This window comes from Callorhinchus milii, unplaced genomic scaffold (genome assembly GCF_018977255.1).
Source record: "Callorhinchus milii isolate IMCB2004 unplaced genomic scaffold, IMCB_Cmil_1.0 Scaffold2, whole genome shotgun sequence".
NCBI classification, from domain to species: Eukaryota; Metazoa; Chordata; class Chondrichthyes; order Chimaeriformes; family Callorhinchidae; genus Callorhinchus; species Callorhinchus milii.
In genome coordinates, this window is record NW_024704743.1 from 100,734,982 (window position 1) to 100,743,927 (window position 8,946).

General features: G+C 38.0%; 1 long non-coding RNA gene across 1 annotated transcript; it reads right to left on the reverse strand.

Annotated features, from left to right (window-relative positions):
* Nucleotides 1–4,190: 4,190 nt before the first annotated feature.
* Nucleotides 4,191–8,547, reverse strand: LOC121848163. The gene is made up of 3 exons (XR_006084893.1): nt 8,420–8,547; nt 7,428–7,544; nt 4,191–5,442 (listed from the first exon to the last, which is right to left on the reverse strand). It is a non-coding gene; the product is annotated as an uncharacterized LOC121848163 (long non-coding RNA).
* Nucleotides 8,548–8,946: the final 399 nt, after the last annotated feature.

Below are 8,946 nucleotides of genomic sequence, written 5' to 3' on the forward strand. Positions count from 1 at the left end.
CTAATAAAGGATGGGATAAAAACAGTAGAGAGGAAGGATTTTAAATCAGAAAATCAGGATGTAGAGGCAGTATGGGTGGAATTACGAAATAACAAGGGGCAGAAAACACTAGTGGGAGTAGTTTATAGACCCCCGAACAGCAGTCATAGTATTGCACAGTATTAACCAGGAAATCAGAGAAGCATGTAGCAAAGGAAATACACTAATAGTGGATGATTTTAATCTTCATATAGATTGGGAAAACCAAATTGGCAAAATTGTATAGAATACATTAGAGACAGTTTCTAGATCAGTATGCTGAGGAACCAACCAGGGAACAGGCGATCCTATATCCTGTTTTATGTAATGAAATAGGGCTAATCAGCAATCTGGAAGTTAAGGCTCCTCTAGGGCAGAGTGACCATAACATGATGGAATTTAGCATTACGTTAGAGAGTGATGTAGTTAAGTCCAAAGCAAGAGTCTTAAACTTAAATAGAGCCAACTTTGCAGGTATGAGAGAAGATTTAGCTAAAATAGACTGGGGAATTAGATTAAAGGATATGACAGTAGACCAGCAATGGCAAACCTTTAAAGATATAGTACATAATTCCCAGCGATCACATATTCCCTTGAGGAATAAAAATACCACGGGAAAAGTGGTTCAACCATGGCTAACTAGAACAGTTAGGGAAAGTATAAAATTAAAAGAAGAGACCTATAATACTGCCAAAAAGAGCAGTAATCCCAAGGATTGGGAGGGCTTCAGAGACCAACAAAGAAAGCCAACAACAAAATTACATTTATAGATCGTCTTTCACGTCGAGAGGACATCCCAAAGTGCTGAGACTAAGACTAAGAAACTGATTAGGAGGGAGAAAATGGATTATGAGGGCAAACTAGCTAGGAACATAAAAACAGACTGCAAGAGGAAGAGACTAACAAAAGTGAATGTGGGTCCAATACAGGCAGAGACAAGAGGAATTATAATGGGGGATAAAGATATGGCAGAGTCGTTAAACAGATACTTTGCTTCTGTCTTCACGTTAGAAGACACTGAAAACTTACCAAAAATAGAGGGGAACCAAGAAGCTAATGTTAGTGAGCAACTTAGAGAAATTAACATCAGTAAAGAATTAGTACAAGGGAAACTGTTGGGATTGAAAAATGACAAATCCCCTGGACCTGATGGCCTGCATCCTAGGGTTTTAAAAGAGGTGGCTGCTGAGATAGTGGAGACCTTGTTTTTGATCTTCCAAAATTCTCTGGATTCTAGAACGGTTCCCATTGATTGTAAGATTACAAACGTAACATCACTATTTAAGAAGGGTGGGACTGAGAAGATGGTAACTATAGACCAGTTTGACATCGGTGGTAGGGAAAATTCCAGAATCCTTAATAGGGACGTTGTAGTGGGGGTACTTAGAGGACCGTAACATGATTAGGCAGAGTCAACATGGCTTTACAAAAGGGAAGTCATGCTTAACAAATCTTTTACACACTGTAAAGTGAATATACAGTCAATTCACTTTACAGTGTGTTCTGTGAAGCGCTTTGGGACGTCCTCCCAACGTGAAAAGCGCTATATCAAATGCAAGGATTATTATTTACAGCTTTTTGAGGATGTAACTAGATAGGGGGGAACCAGTAGATGTAGTATATTTAGATTTTCAGAAGGCATTCGACAAGGTGTCACATAAAAGGCTGCTACACAAGATTAGGGCACATGGAATTAAAGGCAATATATTAGCATGGATCGAAGAGTGGCTAATGGGAAGAAAACAGAGAGTAGGGATAAACGGGTCCTTCTCAGATTGGCGGGATGTGACTAGTGGAGTGCCACAAGGATCATTGCTTGGGACTCAACTATTTACAATCTATATCAATGATCTAGATGAGGACATAGATCTTAAAATATCTAAATTCGTGGATGATACTAAGCTAGGTGGGAAGTAAGCTCCAAGGATGTCACAAAAAGATTGCAAAGGGATATAGATAGGCTAGGTGAGTGGGCAAGAAGATGGCAGATGGAATATAATGTGGGGAAGTGTGAAGTTATTCATCACCTAGGTAGTAAAAACAGAAAAGCAGATTATTTTCTAGAAGGGGAGAGACTAGATAGCGTTAGTGTTCAGAGGGATTTGGGTGTCCTTGTACACCAGTCACAAAAAGTTAGTGTGCAGGTACAGCAAGCAACTAGGAAGACTAATGGCATGTTGGCGTTTATTGCAAAATTAGAATATAAGAGTAGGAAAGTCTTACTGAAATTGTATAGGGCCTTGGTGAGACCACACCTAGAATATTGTGTGCAGTTTTGGTCTCCTTATTTAAGAAAGGACATACTCACCTTAGAGGGGGTGCAGCGTAGATTCACAAGGTTAGTTCCTAGGATGAAGCGGTTGACCTATGCGGATATGTTGAGTAAACTAGGCCTATATTCTCTAGAATATAGAATTAGGGGTGATTTTACAGAAACATATAAGATTCTTATGGGGCTTGACAGAGTAGACAGTGCAAGACTATTTCCCTGGTTGGAGAATCTAGAACTAGGGATCACAGTCTTAAGATTAAGGGACAGCCCTTTCGAACAGAGTTGAGGAAACACTTCTTCACTCAGAGGATAGTGAATTTATGGAATTCTCTACCCCAGAAGGCTATAGATGCTCAGTCCTTGAACATATTCAAGACTGAGATTGATAGATTTCTAAAGGATAGAGGGATTAAGGGATATGGGGATAAGGCGGGCAGATGGAGTTAGGTTAGATCAGCCATGATCTTATTGAATGGCGGGGGAAGGCTCGAGGGGCCAAATGGCCTACTTCTGCTCCTAATTCCTATGTTCCTATGCCTTGAATCTCACCAAGAGTTATAATTAGACAATAGAGGTGGTAAGCAGGACAGGATGTTCTCGTTCTTATTCTTAGACCAGTGATGTACTATAAAAACAGTGACATTTGCTAAATATTAATTTGAAAAATATTTTGTTCCCAGTTATACTCTGAACATTTGAATGGGCTGTAAATACATTTGAGAGGCAAATTCTTGTGTGACAGATGATATATTTCTGTACATTATCTTCTATACTAATAAAACAATGTCTGTCTGTGCTTCAAGAAGGATCTCAATAAGTGATTGACGTAGAGACACGATTTATAACTCATCTGAAAGATCTTGCAACTGGGAGTGACATGATCATATTTGTTTTCGGGTATCTCCTATCGTTCATGAGTTATTTTCAGTTTTGCATTTTGCGCTGTGGCATTGTGTGGACTACGTATGTTCACAGTTACATCTGGTGGCTGCGCCGACTGACTGTGGCGCTGTGCTATCCTGCGTCACAGAGTGCGTACGTAGCCAAGTAGTGGGAACAACATAAAGAACACAGATGAAGCTAAGTCGGGGCATCAACAACAAAATTGTATTTTTAAAGCACTGAGTCTCCCAAAAGGAGTCCTCCCAGATGAGTATAAAGATGAAATGTCTGTCTGTGCGTCAATCTACATTCCATATTGCATCCTTTGGTTGCAAGCGAAGCTGCAATGGGTACAGATAATAATTCAATAACTCTTTTGAAGAAGTTTTATCAAACAGCTGGAAAAAGGAGGATTCATGTTCAAAAAGGCAGAACAGTTTCATACGCTAAAGGATATTGCTACTGAGTACGACTATGTACTAAGAATCATATTAATGAATGTCATGTTGCTCAATATAATAAAATGTTGTCCAATATAAATGAATGTGAGCATACCATGTATTTAGAACATTCTTTGAAGTGTAAATTTTTACATTTAGTACACTGAATGTTTAAATTATTAATAATCCTTGCCTTATCGCATCATTGAAACATCTCAAGGCAGTTCACAGAATTTTACAGTAAAGTGTAGTGACTTCAGTTTAACTTCTCATCTGAAGGTCGGCACCTCCAACAATTCAGCACTCCTCAGCACTGGAACGTCAGCCTAAACAATGAGTTCAAAGTCCTGATGTGGGGCTTGAACTCACCACCTTTAGACTCGGAGGTGCGATGCAGCCAACTGAGCTAGGCTAACAACTAAACTGTGGATGGACACATACAGAACAAAATCTGTATGCACTGCTCAAAGGGGTATACGTTATAATTGAAATGAGCGCTTTCATGGTAAATGCAAGTGTTGTTTCGGAGAGTTCATATCATTGATCGCTTATTAAACAGAATATGACATAGTCAAGTATTTATGCCTTTACCACTTTTATTTCACCATGAAGAAACATACATTCAACATTTAATACATTGCAGCAGAACATCTGATGAAGACTGTACCCTACAATTAGCTGTACGAACTTTGTAAATCATAAACGCTTCATAATTTCAAAGCTTCCAATGGAGAGTTGCTGTTAGTTTATGTTCAGTTTAAGGCTTTGCTCTGAATCTGGAGTCTAAGCAGAGTATTTGGGAAGAATCAATGCTGTCATTGTCAGTGATGAAAAATAGAGGTCGCAGGTAGTAAGTGGGGAGAATCCTTCTCGAGAAGTCACATTCACAAGCAACAGAAAATGAGCAAAATCGGCTCGGTTTGAAAAAAATATACTGACACCTCTTCTATGGGAAAGTCAACATCCACAAGTAATCGTGAGCTAGTCTACCTGGACTTCTGGTTCTAACATAAAAGAATGTGCTCATCTAACAAAACCAGTCCTTCAAGTAAAATATATATATATATATATATTTTGTTTTAAAAAAAATGTTAGGTGACATCAAATTATGCTGACAACACACAAAACGCAGCAAAACAATTCCTTCTAAAATGGTTAAGGTTATTCATGTTTTTCACAGGCATTGCCATTGAATATCAAGGTTTCCAGTTATAAGCTTCAAGTTGCTTTGTATTATAATAGATATGGGCTTATACTGTTATTGGCACATCTACTGTAAGTTATGACATATCCCTCATGTTACAATTACGCTTTTTTTCTCACCAACCTTGGAGTGATAGTTACTCACTTCTAAACCAAAAACTATCAAAATGAACGACAACCAACTCATTCCTCTTTCTATCTTGCTCAGCTTTTTTTTAAATTACATACTGTCAAAGGCTGGATTATTCCCTCCAATTCTTTAAATAATTTTTTGTACCAGTGATCTTTTATTCTTTGCGTGCAGATAAAACAATAACCTAAATGACGTGAAAGATTCTACTGTGGATTTGGAAAATGCGGGGGTTCATTTTTGTGATAAGTTTATTCTAGTCATGCAATATTCATCTGCTGCTCATATGTATATTCTGGAATGGAAAGGCTTATGCCAATGTCCTTATTTAGTGAGGGCGAAATGTGGTCCTCGTATCAACGTGCTCCAGTATGATGTGAAAGGTCATTAGTGGATGTATTCAGACAAACAAAGTCATGTGCATGACTCCATTTAGACTCCAAAATCATTCCTAATGATGTGTATGTGTTACTTCTTTTGTGAAGATGTGGTTAATCCTAGGAACAGAGAAGAAAAATCAAATGAGAAAACCATTAGTCATTCAGGTTAATGTGTCTCATTACCAGCGGTGCTGTGGACACAGTGTTAAAATGCATCTAGTGCACATTTTTGCATTGATTTTTTTCCATCCAATCAGCAGATAGACAAAATATAGCACTGACTTGTTGGATTTACAACTTCAGTAGAACAGAATAAAGTACATTATAACAAACATGTGATCAAAAAGAGAAACAATAAATTGTACATTTCCTACACGCATCCATAGCAGCAAAATGCAGTGTTTCCAATGGCAGCATTGTCAGGCAGCCAGAAAAAAAATCAAAGCCAAAAAAGCAAGAAGTTGCAATTTATCTTTAAAATGGAGCTGAACATTAGATTATTTCTGTGCAATGATGGTATCTTCCATTATTATTTATAACGCAATCCAATATATTGCATTGCTCATTTAATGAATTTGGAGGTGAATGGTTTGGGATGTTTTGGACACTTAAAACTTTCTTTTTGTGATTATTAAAAAACGAACAACAGGCTATTCCAGGCAAGTCATTTTCTGCACAGTGCAGCCAATTCATTGTGTGCTAACCTGATATCAGAGACAATACTGATGCACAGAACAATCCTTCACTAAAGTTAAAAATTGATAGCTAGATTTTTTTTGAATTGGATATAAAAATATTGTTGGAATCCTCATGAGGATCGACACATAGAACAAGTGACCTTGAATCTATTTTGAATTTAGGTGAATCAGACATGTGGGTTTTCAGAGCAGCATTAAGTATTGTGTAAAAGAACTTAAGTGAAAAGTGTATACAATTACCATACCTCAAATAGAATACATCAATGAGAGCTAACCACTGATTTCTCGGTGTGTTTCCCAAGTACAAATGTAACCAAAGAACATGGGAGTAACACTGAGAAACTAATATCTCTCCAGTAAGGTTTACTTGTGTTCCCAGACAAAAAAAGAAAAGGTTTCAACAAACATGAAATGATTTAGCACATGCAGAAGCACAACAGGAGAAGACAAGACATGGATGAAATTATGGAGGATATGGGAAATAGTCTTTCTTCAAACAACCAGAAGCAGGCACACCGTCACTCTCTAACCCATAGTCATCTCTTGCATAAATATAAAGTGGAGTATGTCAATCCATACCTGCATCAAGTAATATGCTTATCATACACCTACAGGAAAGTTATTTTAATTGTAGAAAATTCCACCATTCCAGATCACTTTCTCTCCTGAACCCTTCAAAATACACAGGTCTATGAAGCGCTCTGAGCCATCCCCCCGACGTGAAAGTCTTTATAGCAAATGTAAGGATTATTATTATTATCCTCCTCAAGTCCACAAAATGGGACAGTATTAGCTACAAATGATTCCATAACCACTGTCGTAGCTTTGTTTCTGTAATCTTCACCATAACACGCCAAAATACAAGCAAGTTAAAAAAAAAAATTTTTAAAAATTGTTTTCTCTGCACTTGCTGTGTTCCTTTCTTTTAAAAATGTTAACTTTAACTATCTTCTACTTTTATTTACCTAATCTATTCTTCACCGCTCCCCCTACCCATCCTTCTACCCGTAAAACTACCCTGTTACCTCTTTCTTTATTCCAGCTCCAACGTTCCATTTTGAAAGGTGGGAGCAATGTTTTAAAAATTCGTCATTGGCTGAAAACCACCTTGAAGGATCAATTCTGGTCAAAGATTGAAGATTGACAGGATGGTAAATCACTAGCCAAACGTTGTGTCCTGACATGGTGCCCTCAGGCTCAATGTTCACATAATATTAAATTAGCTAGTCTAATACTTTGAGGAAACCTTACTTCCCAAGCACCTGATGTGTTAGTAGTAGAGCATCTAAAAGCACGTTCCTTATGGGTTATAGAGGTAAAGCTGCAAATAAAACCACATGTGTGGAGAACGCTACTTTGCTGCATACCAATTTGTAAATGCCAGGCTGATGCTTTTGTTCTTACCTGCGATCAATCATCCCCGTCCTCTGGCGTGATCTCTGTCTCTTTGTGTACCACTACTTTGGTCACAGACATATCAGGGTGCTGCTCTTTGGCCTCTTTAATTGCCTGAGCCAGGGCCTAACCCAAAGAAAGCCCCCGAGGTATAAAAACAGTAGGTGGGACATGCATGATCAGAAGCAGGATGGAGAATTATGATGAGTTTTTCATCAATTACTTTCTTGGTGGAAATGATTAAAAGAAAAATTTTAAAATCTCTACTTAAAGGAGTGGTATGTCATTCATTTTTATGTTACATCATTGATGGCTTATTTCTTTAACCTTACTCTCGTTCCTCTGTTAGGGCCCAGATTTAATACTTGGGGTAGCGGACACTGAAAGAGCCAGTTCCACCTGCTTCTGTGCTGACCAGGGTACTATGGCCAACAACAGTGAGTTTATGGCTTGTGTTGCTTGCGCAATTTTAATTTTAAATTAAATTGTATTTTAAAATGTTTATTTATCTAATCTATTCTTCACAACAATATTGTTGCTAAATATTGCTAAATCATTTCATGCTTGTTGAAATTTAAATTTAAATTCTGGGAGCGGTGTTCAGACTGCGAGATCTCGATCTTCTTGAATCACCAATGAGAATAGATGCAAGTCCAGCAGGGCTCATGAGCAGTTCCAACACCAACATAGAACACCTTAATGGAACTGTGATTTTTTTTCATTAAAAAAGTTTGCAACTAGTCCTTTCTGTTGTACACTGTTCGCTGTAGAGTCCTTCCATCAGCAATCCTACCATACAGTAATGCCACAAAATGCCATACGACTCCTTTAACTTGAAAACACAATCACTGAATTCATTATAAAAGCATGCAGATTTAAACTTGCTTACTTTAGTAGTTTCTGAACATACTAGTTTTTTTAATATAAAAATGCAATTCACTTGCAATATTACTTAGAAACCCATCTGATGCAATAGCATCAACAATAAAGTGCCACCGTACCTGATCATGGTCAATATCAGCATCCCCAGTAATGACGATTCGTTTCTCAATGCGTGTCTCTGAAACACCCCCTTTCACAGTCTGCAAACATGAAGTTGAGGATGGTTAATTGCTTATAATTTCTATAAAAAAATCAGAAATTGGTGTTCTGCCAGTTCTGATGAAAGGTCATCGACCTGAAACATTAACTCATTTTCCTCTCTCCATGGATGCTGCCTGACCTGCTGCATGTTCCCAGCGACTTCTGTGTTCGTACGGAAAATTGGTGTTGATGGCTCAGCGAGCTAACCTTGTAAGTATTTGAGTCAGCAAATATGGACAATAATAATCCTTGCATTTGATATAGCGCCTCATCAGGTCATTGAGACGTCTCCAAATGCTTCACAGGATTTATAAAATAATGCGTAATGACTATTTGTGGGCAAACACAGCAGCGAATTTTCACGCAGCGACATCCCACAAACAGCCACAAAATGGATGATGGTTTATATTTAGGGAATGTTGGCCAGGGCACCGGGTGAAATACC